The sequence below is a fragment of the Terrapene carolina genome, unplaced genomic scaffold (assembly GCF_002925995.2).
Source record: "Terrapene carolina triunguis isolate 2854851 unplaced genomic scaffold, T_m_triunguis-2.0 Scaffold236, whole genome shotgun sequence".
Taxonomy (NCBI): domain Eukaryota; kingdom Metazoa; phylum Chordata; order Testudines; family Emydidae; genus Terrapene; species Terrapene triunguis.
The window spans coordinates 12635315-12654380 of NW_020664587.1; positions in this window are offsets into that span (position 1 = coordinate 12635315).

The following is a 19066-nucleotide window of genomic DNA, read 5'->3' on the forward strand; positions in this document are numbered from 1 at the left end:
GCTGCCGTAGGGAGGTGAGAGGCAGCTCCCAATGTAGCCAATTCTTGCAGTGGCTGAAGGAGAGTCACTCACAGGACTTGTTATCCTTCAGTTTGCAGGGTGTGGATCTGCAGGGGGATGGACGGAGTGGGGCTGGGATTCTGTGTCTTTCACGTCAAAGTCACCAGCCTGAATTCAGCCTGGATTGCCTGTGACCAAACATTGTTGCCATCTGTTCATGCTTTGGCCTGTGTGAAACAAGCTGTTGGTCTCAGTCCAGTTCCTAGTGGGCAAGTACCCGCCTCGCAAAATCCACCATCCTAATTGGCACCCTCGTTGGCAGAGTGGCCTAGGAGTGAATGGACTACGGGTCTTGTCTACACTGGGAAGTTTTGCACATGTCCAACCATTGTTTAGTTGTGTTGGGGTAGCACTAAGGAGCCCTTCTCATGGACCAGCACCGCATTGTACTAGGTTCGCATATCAAGGCAAACGTCTCCAGGATGCCAGGCGAGAGAGGACGTCAGAAACCTTGTTTTCATGGGAACGGGTTGAGTCTTGGGGAGGACAGTCCAGGGCCTCGTCAGTGCTCGAGGATAGACCCAGTTGTAATTGAGCACAAACGGGTTGATTCCATGTGCCCCTGCTAGCTTTGTTGCATTGGTTTTCTGCACTGCGCCCACAACAGTCGCAAAGCCCTCTGGGTAGCTATCCCACAGTTCCCAGCTCGACTGCCAGAAGCAGTGCATTCGGGGAGGTTTTGTAAGGCCCCACCGATTTATTGTGCGATCTCCGCAGGAGGACTAGTCGCCTCATGGCAGAGCGCCTCCCTCCGCGCTTGCATTGAATTGGTTCAAACGGAACTGGTTAAGCTTACGTGGGTTATTAAACCTGTGGAAAGGCTGGTTGTTCTAACCAGCTAGCAAGCCATTTTCAGGCCAGTTGTGTCTTATACAAACATCCCAGCAGCTCTAACCAGCATAATTTCTGCAGTGCAGACCAGTCTTTGCACCCATCACGGCTGCAAAATGGGTTTGATAATAGCTTTGTCTGGTCCGCGCCAGTGCAGACCAGGCCAGAGAAACTCGCCCCTAGTGGAAGGCCTTCCATGGCAGGGTTGAGCATGCCCTGTGATCACCCTCACCGATCCCCTTCTCTGGGTGCCCCTCTCTCTCATCAGTCATTGTGAAGTCTTTTTCCTTTGATACCTCTCAGGGCCAGGAGATCCGGATGTCAGTCCCTGGCAGAACCTGTCGGGCAACTTTCCTTGGTGTCTTGTGCAATAAACAAAGGGCAGAGAGTCAAACGCTCTGAGACTGTGACATGACCTCACCTCTCTACAGAGCCTGCCGCATGGCTCTGGATAGTCTCCCTGGGCCTGGAGAAAACACCCTCCCGCCACGTGCGTTTCCTGTACCTTTTTCTTTTCTTGCAGAGGCTCGAGTGGGAAGAGATCACAGTTTTGCTAGCAAAGGGAGGCTGCCCCGGCTCCAACGGGCCGGCTGGGGAGGGCAGAGCTGTGACGTGCCGCAGGGTCAGAGCCCAAACACAAGTGCTGTGTGCACCCGAAAGGGCCAGAGGAGTAACTAAACCTGATCCCTTTCTACAGGAAGTCTTGTGCTTAGGGCACAGACCTGGACTCAGGACTCCTGGTTCTAGGAGCTTGGTGACCTTGGGTGAGCCACTTGGCCACTCTGTGCCTCAGTTTCCCCTCTGTAAAATGGGGCTGATATTCACCTACCTGTCATTTCAGTAGCCCCCCCATAAAGCCCTCAGAGGTGGGAAGCAGTATTGAAATGTGTATTCCATGTTATTTGGGATGGGTCTGAATTGGAATCCTGGATTGTCACTCTGAGGAAGACCAGATCCAACGCCCAGCAGCTGCTCTTCTCTCGTGGGCCCAGACTGGATGTCTGGGAGCCAGACCATTCAGACTCTTCAGATCAGGCTCCCAGCTCTGTGGGCCACATCTTCTCTCCCCAGCCCCCTGTCCCGAACCACCCTTAGGGGAATGAGATCCCAGTTCTTCTGGGCAAAGGTCTCAGGACCGGCTAGAACAGCCCCAGCTCTGCATCTCCTCTTTGGGAAAGCAGCGTGGACAGGAGCTGGGATCCTGCACCATTTGCATAGCCCCTAGACAGACTTCTCCCTCCGTGTTTACCCCGCGTGTTTGAGCCCCTCTCTGGGGCCAACACCCCAGGGACCGGCAGCCCTGCACGGCACAAAGGCTGTCAGAGGCATCTCCCTGCTCATTGGTTCAGCGCCGTAGCCACAGCAACCCAGAACAAACCTGTCTGCTTGTAGCGCCTGAGAATGGCTGGGCTCCAGGTTTCTAGACACATTCGTGGGATTCCTCTGCTCTGGCCTAGACAGAGGTGTAATTGCCCCATGAGCCAGGGGCTGGGCCCTTGGCTGGGGGAGGGGAAATCTCAACAGGGTTTGTCACTGGGGCTTGCTGTTCTGGGTTGGCTCTGTACACCGCCTCCTTCCCAGCTGGTGCGGAGGATGTTGGCAACACACCCCACCATCCAGTCCCTTGCACAGCGATCACCTCCAGCCCCCCTGGAGCACGGCCCCGGCAGATGGGAGGTAGAGTCAGGGTGAGGGAGATGCAGGAAGGGAACGGAAGAAAGACGCTGCTATTGGGGTTGAAATTGGAAACGGAGCTAATGCAGTTGTTTTCCAAGCCCCCTACACAGGCAGCCTGTGTTCCCTTGACTCGCCAGGCTGCTGCCAGGACATGGGGACACTTGTTGGTGGCGGGTCGGGGGTCAGGGGAGATGTGAAGAATTCCCCTTTCTGTAATCTCTGGAATCCGTCCCAGCACTGACTGGGGGAACAAGGCGCCCGGCCCAGACACAGAACCCTCATTCTTCCTCTTCCTTTTCTCTTAACGTGAAAAATGATTGGAATGGCCACCGAGTCTGCGACCCCAGCTGTGCGGTTACCCCCGAGGGCTGTGGGCCCCGGGAGGGCAGAGGCACCCTTTATAGGGAGTGAAGGGTGGGAAGGCTGGGGCGAAGGGAGCCCGTGACCAGGTGTGATGGGTCAGGGCCCCCAGGCACAGCATAAGGAATGGGAGAGGCACAGCACCGGTAGCAGAGAACTGGAGAAATGTTGCCCCCAGGGAAGAGAAAGACAGACAGACAGACAGGGCCAGGCATGGAAGACAGCAGCTGTGAAGGACCCACCTGCCTCCCATGGCGTTCTCTGGGCTTCTGCCATCCTCCCTGTTCATTTCTGCCCTAGCTTTGGTTTGGAGGCAGGAACCGTGGGGTGGCTGAACAGGTGTCTTGCTCTCATCACGCTCCGCTGTGGGTTTACTGCACCATGTGCTAATGCCACCACAATAGAAAGGGTTACGACAGATACTCTAATTTGCCAGTTCGTTGCCCACAGTTCAGTTACTGTCTGGGCTGTCATCAGGCCTGGCTACATGCCAGGAGCCAGTGAAAGACCCGGTCGGGTGGTTTCAGAGCCCAGGGCTGGGGGCTTGGGGCAGACACTCACCTTGGTTGCCTGCAGAACCTAAGGGGTTGAGTTAGTGTTTGTCTGTGTGAGAAATTGCACTGATTTAACTAAACTGATCTAGAAATCAGTGCATCTCTGTTATGTGGATACTCTTATTTCAGTCTGAGAGTGCCCGATAGTGATTTAGGGCCTGTCTACAAGGAAAACGCAGAAAAGGTCATTCGAATGACCTTCGAGAGCAGATTAATTAAACCACATTGAATCCTGGTGTGGACTCTCTTACTCAGAATGAAAATGACTTTTATTCAGTTTAGCTTTCACTTGGGCAGTGAATTGTGCTCAACCAAATTCAGGCCACTTTCCACACAGGGGTTTAATGCGGTCTAACTAATCCACTTTAAATTCACACATTTAGTTTAATTTTCCTGAGCCTCCCTGTGTAGACAAGCCCTTAGCTGAAGTCAATTTCTCACTGACTGATGCTAAATCACTATAAGGCCTTGTCAAAATGGGGAATTTTTTTCAGTGTAACCAAAGGGGTGAATTTAACCCATCTAGTTACTTGTATAACCCACCCTCACCCTGTAGAGACATTCCAGTATCAAAGTGACTTTTTTCAGTTTAGTTTATGATGCTTGAGGAGGGGTTTAAGCTAAATGGTGTAAAATCAGGCTAGTACTGCAATACATTGAAAAATTGAGCAGTCCGCCTGCAATGACGGGTTAAATGCCGAGCGGCTGTATGGGATCCAGCGGGGTTAAATGCCGAGCGGCTGTATGGGATCCAGCGGGGTTAAATGCCGAGCGGCTGTATGGGATCCAGCGGTTGCTTCCGGTGGATGGGAGACAAGTGGAGAGCTGGGAGGCAGAAGAGCTGGAGCTCTCATTTGTAGGACAAGGGGGATTGTACTGAATCAATGAAGGCCTTGCATACGCCTACAAGTTGTAGCAACTACACGGGTCTGAGCCAACAGATAAAATGCTCCTAGTGTGGATGCAGTTATGTTGGCGTAATGATGTTTATACCGGTATTGTTTATTCCTGTTCAGGAAGAGGAATAAGCTATACGGGGATCTAAGGCATCTTTATCTGGGTACCAGTGCATCCACACTTAGGCATCGTATTGGTAAAAACCCACGCCCATAACCACCCTAGCCTTATAGGTACAAAAACGGCCTTTGCTCCAGCTCAGTGTTTTTCAACCTTTTTGTTACCAGGGACCGGCTTGCTGCCTTCCTAAACGGAGTCAGGGAGATCTCGGGGACGGGCACCAGTCCACGGACCAGTCATTGGGGAAACACTGCTTTAGCGAACGCTTTTGTCAGGCACTCGGGCCACAGCCACCCAGAGGTGTGTGTGGGGGGGATTTTAGATCACAACTGTTGTCAACAGTGCAGTCGTGCTCAGCTTGCAGTGTGAGTGGGTGCTGACCATAGCAATAAGGGGGAGTCCCTATGGCGCAGGAGAGGAGAATTCGGGATTTCCCAAGCGGCTTTTCCAAGATGCAGTCACTCTGGGCAGCTCCAAGAACTGCCTGTTCATGCCTATTTTCTGCACGGTTTGAGTGAGGAAGTGACACAGCAGTTAGCACTTCGCTGTGAGACACCCAATTATGGTCACAGCTGACAGGGAAAGCGACCTGAAAAACTCCCCTGTGCTGGGTGGACCCAGGGCAGGGCTTTGACATTGGCTAATGTCACATCCCCTGCATCAGGAGCCACGGCACTATAGTCTAGTAGTCTGAGTACAGGACTGGGCACCAGGAGCCCCTGAGTTCTAAAGCCACCTGACTCTGACTCTGGAGCAAGTCTGTAGGCTAAATGGTCCCTTGAGTTGAGCTCCCCTGGAAAATAGGACATTCCTCTAGGCAGTGTCCATTCCCAGGAAGCATGGTTCTGACCTGAAACCCTGACCCTATTGAAGGCAATGGGGAATTTTGCTGTTGATTTAAGGGGACTAAGATTTCACTGTGGACCTGCCGCTTTTGTAATGGGCGAACCTATAACCCAATCCCAGGTCCGAGGTGGGGAACAGCTAAGCTTTCAGGTCTAGAAACAGGGCAGGAAATTCCAGCACTTCATTGATATTCACCTAATTAACCCTCACAGCCAGGTGGGGAGAAAGGAGGTGAGGGTCAATTTCCCAATGGGAAACTGAGGCACAGAGCTGGGAGGTGACATACCCAAGGCTGCTGAGTCAGTGGCAGAGCTGGGATTAGAACCCACGAGTTCCTGGATCCCAGTTCTATACTTAGACCCCTGCACACTATTTCTGATACTGGCTGGGTCAGGATTCCCGCAAGCTGAGCCTCTTGCCTGTCACGTCTTCCCCTTTCTGAAAGCTGCGTGTGCAAATGAGCCTGGGCCAAAGGGGAGTGGGGACTGGGGAAGTTAATGAAAATTGTTTGACCCTCACAAGGATTTGGGTTCTTCTGACAAGGGTTTGATCAGGCTGATCCTTATTTCCCATCAGTTTTTTCCTATATGGGACTTGAAGTTAAACACCAAATCCTGCTTCTCCAATATCCCACCCTGCCAGCTGGGCAGGGATCCAGGAGTGCTGGAGGGGCGCATGATGGGGAGCAATTTGCAGCTGTCCAGCAAGCCCAGGTTGCATGCTGTAGCATACATACAGGCTGACTCTCTGGAGTGGTAGCTGCACCGATAGACTACACTCACTTTGGGCTGCGGCACCCAGGCCAGGGTGAGAGCCAGGCCGTCCGCCTGAAGCATTCTCTCATGCACTTGGGAGGGACCTTGCCCTGGTGTACATGCACAGGAAGTGGCAGAAGGGGCTACCACCTGGCAGAGGATGGAGAGAGCCCTTGATCAAACTGCAGTTCTGTGCCTCCATCAAGCCCTCATCAACGGCTTCTCCTGCTTTGACACCCGCCCCCCGTCCCAGGTGCCGCAGTCTGATCAGTGAATGATTCCTACCTGCGCCCACCTCTAGGGCACAGCAGTCAGGGACACGACACTCGTGCTTTCCAACCCTTTTATTGCAAGCAGCATTACAGCCATCAGTCAGCCAAGGCCCAGGGAGCCACTCTGTTCAGGAGCCTCGGTCCCAGCCAGGAGGCGTCGGGGAGGAGTCCGGGGAGCAGAGGAGGGGCCGCTCCACTCGGGGTCACATCTCCGTCTCGGGGCTCAAGCAGGCACTGTCGGGAACTGTTCCTGAGGGGGAAAGGCATGTATACAATTCCCATGAGGCCCTTTTGCAGGATACCTCCCAGGGAGCTTCTGGGTCCCATTCACTCCTCCCACCCATGGGGAAGTCAGCTGCGAACCACCTATCTCCTGTCCTGGGAGGGACCAGACCACCACCCAGCTCTCCAGAGACAAACCCAGTGAATCCTGTTTTGAACAGAGTCTGAGCGGGAGGGGAAGGGGAGGAGCAGGGAATACCCCATTAGCCCAGGGAGAGAGACTCAGCAACTTGCTCTGGAGCCCTGGCCTGGACTCCCTCCAGCCTCCCCCACCCGACCCCTGCAAATGGAGTGGTGCCCCGTGTTCTCTATGGCTGGGATGGAGACCCAGCGGGGCTGTGGACAGGGCCTGCATGGAGGGATGACCATGCGGTGGCCAGGGTGGCAGATCCCATTAGCAGGACCAGGAGAGGGATCAGGGCAAAGTCCTTTGCTCTTGATCTCTGAGACGAGAAGGTGAAGCTTTCCTAGGGGCATCCTGAGTCATGGGCAGAGTATCATTTAGCTCACTTATGGGCAACACAACCTGAGCATGGCCGAGACAGGATGAGGGTGAGGCTTTCAGGTGGGGAGGGGCAGAGGAGAGACAAGTGTGCCGTGTCCCTTTAAGGCCCCATCCGCATTCTGGTGGCGCTGAGATGAATGGGGAATTGACTGGAGCTGGTGGCAGCTGCTCTGCTTGGAGGACCCCTCTGAAACTCCCTCTTTGTGCTGCAGGGACATGCTCCCTGGCGCCGTGCTGCCCACAACGGCCCCAAGCCCTGGCAGCCTGCGAGGGGACATGGAGAAACCCTTGCATAGGATCGTGTGTCTTTGTGTCTGTGGTTCTCTATACGGGTGTGTGTGTTGTGCATGCAGGGCTGCGCATGGATGGTTATGTCCCTCTGCATGTATCTGTGCATGTGCACCTGGGTGTGTCTCTCCATGTACATTGCGAGTGCGCACATGTGTATTTGTGTATGTTTAATCGTGTTGATCACGGTAGTGCCTGAGGGCCAGCTCCGGATGTGGCCCCCTTGTGGTAGGTGCTGTACAAACCCAGAGTAGCAGACAGTCCCTGCCCCGAAAAGCTTACAATCTAAATAGACAAGAGAGACACGGGGTTGGGGGAAGACACACAAGCAGAGTGAACAGTGAGACGGCAGCTGTGTGTGTGCGCACATGTGAATGGATCCCAGCCCTGGGACAATGCTCAGCTCCAATCTCGGCTAGTCTCAGAGGTGGAGATGGGCATTTTCAGAGTGCCACTTTCTCTTCTCTTCTCGATGGCTTCTTGTACCGCCCGCATCCCCAAGGGAGCACCTTCCAGCAGTCAGTGCATCAATCAACGTGACTAGCGGTCACATGTGGTTCATTTTCTCTCTCATCCTCTCCCCAGTGGAGAAACTGTGTGTGCCGGGTTTGATAGGGATTTAAAGAAATCTGTAAATACGTACATGCTGCTCTGCTTGTTGGTTAGAGAAGGACGATTGAAGAAACTCTCCTGGCCCTTGGAGCAGAAGGTGGTGAAGTTTTGAAGGTCTCTAGTTCCTGGGGGAGTTCGTTCCACAGTCTGGACTGGCTCCCGAGAAGGCTCTGCCTCCGGCACAGACAAGCTTTACCCTGATGGTGCGAAGGAGCCCAAGGAGCATGCACTTTCACCGCAACCCCCTCAGGACGTAATTGGTGTCTCAGGCCAGCAGGAGAACCAGCTGGGAGCAGGCTGAACAAGCCTCATTTTCCACTGTTGCTCAGAGCCGACATGTAGAACCCTTGTAACGTGATGAGGAACTTGGAGGAAGGCAACACACATTGGGGCAGTAGTTGTTGGGAGACCAGGTCATGTGCTGAGATGGTCATGCATGTAACACGCCTGTTCCATGATCAGGGAACATGCAGGAAGGAGTTACAGGTGCCAACAGCATTCCTGCCTCGCACGTGGTGGGTTGCCAACACTACCATGTGTTTTACACCTCGCTGCTGGGCACGGGTTGGTTCCTCTTTCACCTGGGCCATAGCAGGGTGTCCGTAAGCTGACCTCATGGTTTGTGATCTCAGACCGAGCCTTAGCTGAGCCCAAGACTCGAGCAAGCCTTTGCCGCGCTGATGACAGTCTATAGTGGCTCTGAACATTAGCAGCCCCCACCCTGAAGGCTCCACCAAGAGCCGCAGAGAGGGGCCAGGAGCATACAGAGAGGTGTGGCCTAGTGGTTTCAGTCCAGGCCTGCGAGCCCAAAAGGGTATGTCTATACTGCAAAAAAACCCAACCCACAGCAGTCAGTCTCAGAGCTTGTATCTGCAGACTCGGTCTCGTGGGGCTCACGCGACGGCAATAAAAATAGTGGTGCAGACGTTCCCGCTTGGGCTCTGATGCCTGGGGAGGAGGGTGGGTTTCAGAGCCTGAGCAGGTACATTGACACCACCATTTTTAGCGCCATAGCATGAGCCCAGCTCTAAGGCTCACTGCCATGGGTGTTTTTTGGCAGTACCCAAACCAGGAAGTTCCAATTCTGACTCTGACACTAACTCCTTGGTCAAGTCACTTTCCCCACTTTGTGCCTCAGTTTCCGCATCTGTAAACTAAGACAAGAATATGCATCTCCCAGGGTGTGGAGTGAAGATTAATTAGCTAACGTGAGCTGACGAGGAGAAGCGCTAGAGTGCCAAGCATCCCGATGAGTCTATACGCTGGATTTGTACCAATTCCAGTTAGGGGTCTGGTTTTTTACCAGTATACAGTGGTACAACCCCTGGTGTGGATGCAGTATACAGGCTTGAAACCAGTTTCAAACCACTGCAGGTAACATAGTGCAAAACTCTTGTAAAGACCCATCCCTGCCATCCCCCCCTTTCCTCAGGGAGGTGCATTCTCTCTCACACCCAGGACCGGGGCCCAGTGGGGACACGAGCGAAGGGGAAGTGATGACTTCACATTGTCAGGGAGGTTCCCCGTCACCGCAGAGGGATGGGAAGGAGGCGTCACCTCTGACAGGACTGGAGGAAGGAAACTGAAACTTCACGCTTTCCTCACTGTGCGCTCCGGCCTCACTGACCCGGAAGCGTCTTCCCCTCCAGGCCCCTTTGCAGATCGCGTCCCTTTGACTCACCTTCCTGATCTGACTCCATCCGTGATGGGATGCCTCTCCTGGGGGGCACGTCCGCACAGGCTGTGTTCTGCCTCTCGCAAGCTTGTGGCATGACTCACTAGCTGAGTAATGGGCTCCTCACGGCTTCTGCTGGTTCATCCCAGGCCCTCTGGCTCTCTCTAGGAGGCTACTGACCTCAGCAAAACCTGGGCAAACCGGAGCTGCAGCTCCAGAACCAGAGTCGGGAGGGACCCTGTGAAGAACAGAAGGGCTTGCAGAGCCACTATGGTGATGCTAGACCTTTGGCATGTCTTTGGTCCGGCTCCATTCACCCAGCGTCTCAAAGCATTTTACAGACATGACTTCATTAGGTAGGCCTGCGCCCCACCCCCATCTGTAAACTGAATAGAATGACAGTGGCCTTCCTTTGTAAAGGGTTTTGAAATTGTCTGGTTAAAGCCATTAGAAGTGAAAGGTATTGTGCTTGTGGTGAGCCCAGGTGAAAAAGTTTGGCTCAGAGAGCTCCACAGCAAATACAAGTTTAAAAAGTCAGTATCATTCTCTGCACTGTAGGGGTGAGGAAACTGAGGCACAGAGCAGTGACATGTCAGTGGCAAAGCCAGGAGTCGAACCCAGGCATCCTGACTCCCAGGCCTGGTCTACACTGGGGGGGGGGGGGGGGGATCAATCTAAGATATGCAACTTCAGCTACAAGAATAGCGTAGCTGAAGTCGACGTATCTTAGATCGAATTAAAATTACTTCCTTCGCGTCCTCCCAGCGCGGGATCGATGGCCGCAGCTCCCCCGTCGACTTTGCTTCCGCCTCTCGCCGAGCTGGAGTTCAGCAGTCGACGGGAGAGCGATCGGGGATCGATTTATTGCGTCTACACTACACGCGATAAATCGATCCCCGATGGATCGATCGCTACCCGCCAATCCGGCGGGTAGTGTAGACGTACCCCCAGTCTCCTCCTTTAACTGGTGGATAACACAGACAGAAATATTAACATAGACTAGAACATTATATGCTTAGACTTCTGTAAGGCATTTGAGTTAGTCCCACATGGCAATCTGATTAAAAAAAAAAAACAGCGCTATATAAAATCAGTGCAGCCCATATTAAATGGATTAAAAACTGGTTAACTGATAGATTGCAAAAAGTCATTGTAAATGGGGAATCCTTCTCCATTGGGAGTGTTTTGAGTGGGATCTGTTCTTGGCCAAATGCCATTCAATATCTTTAGCAAAGATCTTAAAATCATTGCAGGTAAAGTTTGCAGGTGACACACAAACTCTGGCGTGGTAATAATAATGAGGACACGTTACTTACACCGGCCAACCTGGATCGCTAGGTAGCTGGGCTCATTTGAACCACATGTGTTTTAACACAGCCATATGCAAGGTCATACATTTAGGAACAAAGAATGCAGGGCACTCTTCCTAAGATGGGGCCCGTATCCTGGAAAGCAGACCCTCTGAAAAGGATTTAGGGGTCATAGTGGATAATCAACTGAACATGAGCTCCCAGTGTGATGCGGTAGCTATGGGGATGAACATGATTCTTGGATGTCTGAGCAGGGGAATATCAAGTCGGAGTAGGGACATGGTGCTACCTCTGTATACAGCATTAGTGAGATTATTACTGACTACTGTGTACAGTTCTGGTGTCCACACTTTAAAAAGGATGTTACAAAATTGGACAGCGTTCAGGAAAGAGCCACAAGAATGATTCAAGATCTGGGACCCCTGCCTTATAGTGAGACACCAAAGAAGCTCCATCTATTTTGTTTGTCTAGGAGGGGACTTGCTCCCAGTTTACATGTACCTACATGAGGAAGAGATTTCTGATTTCTCTTTTGTCGAGCAGAAAAAGACATAATCAGATCCAGAGGTTGGAAGCTGAAGCTAGAGACATTCAGGCTAGAAATAAGGCACACATTTTTAACAGTGAAGGGAATTAACCATTGGAATCTACGTTATGAATTCTCCATCACTGTAAGTCTTTAAATCCAGATTGGATGTTTTTCTAAAAGACATGCACTGGCTCAAAGGAGAAGTTATGGGCCTGATGCAGAAATGACTGGTGAGGGTCTGGGGTCTGTGTTAGGCAGGAAATCAGACTAGATGGTCATCATGATCCCTTCTGGCCTTATAATCTCTGACTAGAACCAAGGTGCCCTCACTCCTCGTCTGCTGCTTCACCCCTGTCTTTAGAGAGAGCTACCCCTCACTGGCCATCTACTGAGGGGGTGAGTGGGAAGAGACCCAGGACCTGGAGACACAAGTTCTGGAGGTCAGGTTCAGCTCGTACAAGGCTGCAGCCGTTCATGTGCACCATCAAAACGTAGGCCAATGTCCCGGGCTTACAGATTTAGGCTGGAAATCTCAGGGGACAAGACTGTCCCATTGGGACACTTCCCTCCCCACAGATCCTCATCTACAGAGTGAGGCAGATGGAGGCAGGGAGGAGCTACTGGGGGCAATGGGAGATGGGGAATGCATTGGGGAGGGGTTGAGAAAGTGAGTGCTGGAGGGCACAAACAGGGGAAATGGAACATTGGGGGGTGCCCAGTGGGGGGACGTGAGAACCCAGAGTGGGGTAAAGGGGGACTAATGCAGAGGGGACCCTTGAGAACGGGGCAAGTCCCAACTGCCAGAAGCAAGAAAGACAAACCTGGCCTCCCCCCCACATTGGGGAGAGAGCACACAAGATGCCCCCTGAAGAGATCAGAGAGGGGAACGCTGTCCTGTCCTGCAGAGCGCAAAGGAAAGACTCCTGACCATGGGGGTTTGCCCTCCATGAAGGTAATTGTGGGTCAGGGGAACCTACTGAGGGATAGGGATTATTTAGAGACAGGCAGCCCCCTAGATTCAGATCGGAACCCAAACATCTGGGTGCTGATTTAAACCCCAATCTTGTTAATTACAACAGTTCTATTCAAAATGGATCATTCCCCAGGGTGCTGTCCATCCCCGCCAGGCAGCTCCCTGCTCTTTGGAGAGCTCTCCCTGCCAGCTGTTTTGTGTAAGCTCTGTGTGACATGCCCCCTGTTCCTCCTGTCTCAGGTGGGCTGACTCGGCCCCAGCCTGCAGCTGTGACAAGGGGCCACGCACAATGCCCTTGTCAAGGCTGCAAATAGCTCCTCTCCTGGGAGCACATGTGGCTCAGGGGACTAGAAAGGGAAGGACATCAGTGGGGGGGAGGACGATCCCTCTCTCAGGTTTCTCTATTTTCTGGCTGTGTGGGCCCCTCCGACAGAGTCGTCTGGATGCCCCCTTCACAGGGGCAAAGCCCAGTTCCTTAGTTGAGGAATAAGCCCTGTCATAGAGCACTCTGGCTCTTCCACACTTTGAATCATTCAGGCCCCGCAAGCTGCCCACCTTGGGAGAAATAGTAAGTGAGCGGCAGAGATGTTAAGTGACTTGTCCAAGGCCGCACAACGGAGTTGGCGGCAGAGCCGGGATTCAAGCACAGGAGTTCCTAGCTTGTGGGCCACTGCTCAGTCCACTGGACAAACCCTATTGCCTCCTTGGGGGCCTGTGCGTACTCCAATTAGCCCCGAGCTGGGTACAAACTTTCCTAGTGTAGACCAGGTATTAACCAGATGGTGTGCTCCAGCAGAGGCTTTGGAAGCCAGGAGGGAGAGAGAGCTTGTGGAGAGGAAGGGGCCTGGGGTGACGCCGGTGAAGGCGGCTGATTAACCGTGATGTAGCCAAGAGCTGCAGGATGGGGACAGGGAGGGGGTCGTGGTGAGTGAATCACAGCCCTGTGCTGGCACTGGCCGCTCACAGGCAGGAAGCGCTGGGGTGGGGGTGGGGGGGGAGCAGGGACAAGAGACGAATCTGGGACAGGAAAGCGGCCTGCCATTTCCAGGGCTGGCAGGAAGAGCGTCAGATGAAAGGCCTGGACAGAGCAGGACGAGCCCCTTGCAGTGACGGGGGGGAGAGGAAGCCGTGAAAGGAGAAAGGAGCAAGCTATTCTCTCTCTGAGCCACCTGCCCCCCAGGACAGACAGGGTCTGAAGCCCTGGCACTCAATCAGGGGATTGTCCGCAGCTTCCTCAGACGGGCCAGGCCACTTCACCCCATGTGTCCCACCCCCCGGCCCAGCCCTTTCTCAGGAAGATCGTGGGGGCCTGTGACCTATTCACACTCTTCTCCATGCTGATGGCTCTCTCCCTTCCCGAGCGCGATCACAGCCTTGCTATAGGCTCCGTCCCCCTCAAAGGTGGCTGCACAGAGAAGTGAGACTGATTCCCCAGGGCGATCCATTCGGTCAGCGGCAGAGCTGGGGCCACAACCCAGAACTCCCAGGCTTGCACTGTAACCACTAGGCAAAGCTTCCTCCCCAACACAACAACCCTCCCTCCCTGGCATAACAGGACCCTGTTCGCTCCCCTGCATCCAACCCTAGTTCGTTCTCGGTCTGAATCCCACTGGGAGCGGGCGGCGGTCCTTCCCTGTAGAGAAAATGGAATGCAGTCTCTTTTGAAACATACAAGTTTCAATGCACATTCCCCGTGCTTCCCTTCCCATCCCGAAACTGTCCTATATTGTTGCTACGGGGCAGTTAAAGAGCTGCCACATTCCACCCCAGAAGTGGCTGCATACCAGTGGGCGGGTGAAGAGATTCCTGTGCATAGCCATATACAGACATGTGCCTCTCTGCCACAGCTCTCAACCTGTCAGGGTCTAAGTCGGTGGCACACAGTGAAGCTGCAGTAGAGGAGGAAGTGGTGATGAGCGGGTGGTGTGGGCTTCATTTCTTTTCACACAATGTTTTCCTTAGCCTGGAAGGTTAGAGCTGGGGACGATAAAGCAGCAGATGGGGACAGGGAGTTCGGATTGTTTGGATCTGGACTTGGGTTTGGGCCATTAGCCGCAGTCTTTGGGCCTGGACTCAAACATCGCCAGAGCTGAAGGGTGTCTGGATCTAGGACCCCACCCCCAAACAGGAGTGAGTGGATGGATGTTGTTGTGATAGCCGGGAATCTGGGTGAAGGGGTGAGCCCAGAGCACAGCACCTGCTGTCTCCTCCTTCCCCCTCCCTCCCCCCAGCCAGCCGTGCAGTTGCCGTTGCTGGGCTGAAATGATCAAATGCAGCAGCAATGGCACCAGTGTAAAATAACAACACGGAAACGTTGGGGAGGGGCGGGGGGCAGAGGCCGAACATAATGGGGATATTCATAGCTGTGACTGCGAGAATGCAGCCCCTGATGGCTACTGACACATGGAGCCAGGGACTGCCCCTGCAAGATACCAAAGGGATTTCCCAGGCTGCTTCAGCTTCCTGTGGGAGAGGACAAGGGAAGCCAGAGGTGACTGCACATGATCTGCAAACGCTCAGTGATGCCCCGGGTATGTTTGGGGGACCGGTTCCTCCTGTGGACGCCAAAACACTGGGTGGCTCCAGGATCATTCACTCCTGTCGCATCACCGCTCATGCGCCGGAGCCTGCATGTGCGTATGTCGTGCAGGCCTGAGTGTGTACGTAGCCGGTGTGCGTGCATGTATACTTGTGAATGCGTGTGTGAGCATGTATGTGTACATGTGCATTTGTGCCTGTTTGCACGTGCGCGTGGATTCCAGCATTGGGACACTGCTCAGCTCCAATCTCCATTAGCCTCCGAGATGGAGAGGGGAATGTTGCGGTCCCAGTTCAGTTGCTGTTGCCCCTCAGGGTATAACTGGCCAACGTGAGAATCAGAAGGGGGAACCGGCTGGATGAGCCCCGTCTTTCCCTGCAGCGAGGATCAGGTGCAAGGCTCTCATGTGCATCCTGACGGCTGGACTTGGAGGGATGTAACAGGTTCTGTGTGTAATGTATGGTGGCAAGGCTTGAGAAGTCTACTCAGCAGGGCCGGCTCCAGGCACCAGCTTACCTGGGGCGGCCACTTCGGAGAGGGGCGGCACGTCCAGCTGTTCGGCGGCAATTCGGCGGACGGTTCCTCACTCCTGCTCGGAGCGAAGGACCTCCCGCCGAATTGCCGCCGCAGATCGCGATCGCGGCTTTTTTTGTTGTTGTTCTTTTTGTTTGGCTGCTTGGGGCTGCCAAAACCCTGGAGCCGGCCCTGCTACTCAGCTGCTTGTCTTTTTCCTCCCTCCCCTCTATGGCTGGGAACTGACAGAGAAGCAAGATGTTAGGATATAGAGCGATCAGGATGGAGGATAATATGGAAAGTATTATAATGCTATTATGTACATCGATGCTCTCTTCTATCTAGACAAGTCTCTCTCTGTGTGTGTTTGTGCACAGTTCTGGTCACTCATCTCAAAACAGGGTATTATTTGAGGGGGTTCAGAGAAGGGTGATGAGAATGATCAACGTCCTGGCAAATCTCTCCTAGGAAGAGAGATTGAAAAGACTAAGATTGTTTCCCTTAGAAAGGAGATGAAGGAAAGGGGCCATGGTAAACGTATATAAAATAATGAATCCTCTAGAGAAGGAAGCTTCTTCTCCCTTCTCAAGGAGACATTGAATGGAACTGAAAGGTAGCAAAATTCAAAACTCATAAAAGGAAATACTCCTCCCCCCACTCATTATGGAATTAGACTGTGGAACTCACTGCCACAGGACACCACTGAGGCCAAGAACTTAGCAAGATTCAAAGAGTGAGGGAATGGATGTTCAACAGGATAACAAGAACATCCAGAGTTATACCAGTTAAGGCAAACAAAGAGTTTTGGAAGGGATAAAAAACATAATTCTTCAGTATTTAAACTGATCTGTAACTGTTAGGGGTCATCATGAGGCCTTCATGATTACAGATTATCCCACATCTGCTACTGTGAGATTCTTGCACCTTCCTCTGAAGAATTTGGCACGAGCCACTGTCGGAGACAGGACATTGGACTAGATGGACTTTGGGACTGATCCAGTCTGGCACTGCCCATGTTCCTATGAAGGAAGGTGCATGAGAATGACAGCTCCGTGTGCTAAAGGCGTTCAAGATGTGATGCGCTGTCACCGTTCCGTGTAGTTTACTGCTTGCTGTTCACCAACTTAAGGGGTTCTTTGCCTGGGTCGTACCTAGATCTTGTAGAGCTGGTTCTGTTGCTCCTGGTTTCAGATGGCCCATTAACAAAGACCAAGTGGGCACCAGTAATTGTTCTGGACATTGCGAGAGCTGCTTCCAAGACCGCATGTGCAGCTCTGTAGAGGTGAAGGGCTATGTCTGCTGAAGGATAAGTGCAGCCCACAAAGCTCTGGCAGCCACCTTCATTGTGCATTCAGAAGCCCAGCCCAATGAGACTACAAGTCCCAACATGCAATGCTCCAATTTGAAAGAACTATACTGCATGCTGGAAATTGTAGTCTTGACAGGCCGCAGCAGGAGGGCAGCTGCAGTCTGCTCTGATTTGGGGCAGCGGCAGCCCCTGCCTTGGCTCTTTGTAAATTAAATCTAGCAAGTCTTTTCCAGAAGAGCTGGGGTCTGCTGGGATCCCTAGCTGGTGCCATAGACAGATCTCGCACATGCACGCCAGCGAGCATGGAAGAGCAGCACGTGCGTTCATCATCATGTGCTTTCCCTTCGTTGGCTCACTTCCTCCTCTGGGCGCCGGAGTCCACTGGCTTCCGAAGCGTCAGGTTATGAAACCGGCTGGAAGAACCTCCCCTGGAATGAAGAAATCACGGGAGGCGGAGTTTCCTGTTGTGGAAGTTTCGGTTGCGTCCCTCACCTCAGTCACGTTGGAAAGGCTTGGGCAACGCGGGTGAGGGATTGTGCTGATCCGGAGAGGGGCTCTGCTTGAGAGACTGAAACCAGGGCATTGGGGGAGGAACTCTGTCCCTGGGCCAGGCCTGAAATCCTTACTCAGGCAAAACATTGATGAGAGAATCTTTCAAAGCACCCAGGCTCCGCTAGCTAGGCATGGACTGATTAGGACACCCAGGTCCCCAGTAAGGAAAGGGGACAGTGAAGAAGGCTTTAGATGGTAAGCTCTTTGGAGCAGCGACCGTCATTCGCTATGTTTGTACAGCAGCTAGCACAGTGGAGCCCCGACTGGGTTGAGACCTCTAGGTGCTCCTGTAACATAACTGTTCAATAATAGTAGGAAGAAGGTGGATCCCCAGCTCCCATAGGTGCCCAGATACCTCGATGATGAACGAGTCGTGCTCCTGTTTGCCGGTCTCCCAGTACTCCTGGTGGATTCAGAGGGTGGGGTATGGGTCTGGTGACAAGACCGTTATTTAACCTCTGACCTCCCAGAGTGTTTAGCTCCAGGGTTTCTCTGACTCCAGCTGTCCCCCGAGAAGCAGCAGATAGCACACGGGAACTCATCCACTTACCTGGGTTGGCGGCATGGGTGACCCCTCAAGGGTGACAGGTCACCAGCTCGTGAAGCGGCGAATTCTCTTGCCCAGGTAGTAATGGTTGAGATTTTGCCAACGATATTTCCACCTGCAGAAGGGGGAAAAAATGGTGTGGGGGGATGCGGTGGGAGATAGGTCATAGGCTGAGGGCAGCCAGAGAGACGGGTCACAGGCCAAGGAGATTAGGCAGGACAAGCTGGAGTTTTGAGCATATCATTGATCAGCCCCGCAGAAACCCACATGTGCAGATTTCTTTCACACAGGAGAATGGGAGGAGAGTTGTCATGTCAGTGACACCCATTAAAGGGTTACTCCGTTGTTGCTAGATAACAGTGTCCCACCATCAAGCCCTGCTTCTCCTATTCCACTGGGGGAATGTGTTGTCCCTCAGGCTATGGCTACACTGCAGATTTCCGCTGGCATAGCCCTGCTGTGGTGCGAGGACGAGTTGTGACTCCGGCCTGACATAGCTGTGCAGGCAGAAGCCCCTAGTGTAGACGCAATTAAACTGGCAAAACCGGCCTGGCTTGTTTGGCTCAGGGTGATAGGCAATAGTAAACACACACATGGTGTCATGTTGTTTACCCAGCCACAGCGACACTGATGAGTCTACATTGTAGTGTAAATACTCCTGGTAGGCACTCATCTGAACGCACGCCTGAGGTGCTGGGGGAGGGAAAATGCAGACCCCATCTTATAGAGGGACTTCTATAGAAATAACCCCCAGTGATCTATGCTATTCTGAGTCCCAGATTGCCCGCCCAGCTCAGTCCCGCACAGATGTAGGTCGTCACAGGGCTGCTCTCTTTCCTAACTCTGTGTCTCTGAGTGGGTGGGATGGGGTTCCGAACCGGTTAGCAGCGAGCAGGGGTTAACTCCCAGAGCATCTATCGTTCTGGGGGAAGCGAGGAAGCAGAGTTAGGCACGGAAAAGGGGGATACAATTAAAAAAAACCAACCCCAAACCTAGTAAATATACAGGCGCTTGGAAATAAGAAGACCAGAAAGATTGGGGGAAAGAAGCTCCCCTGCCT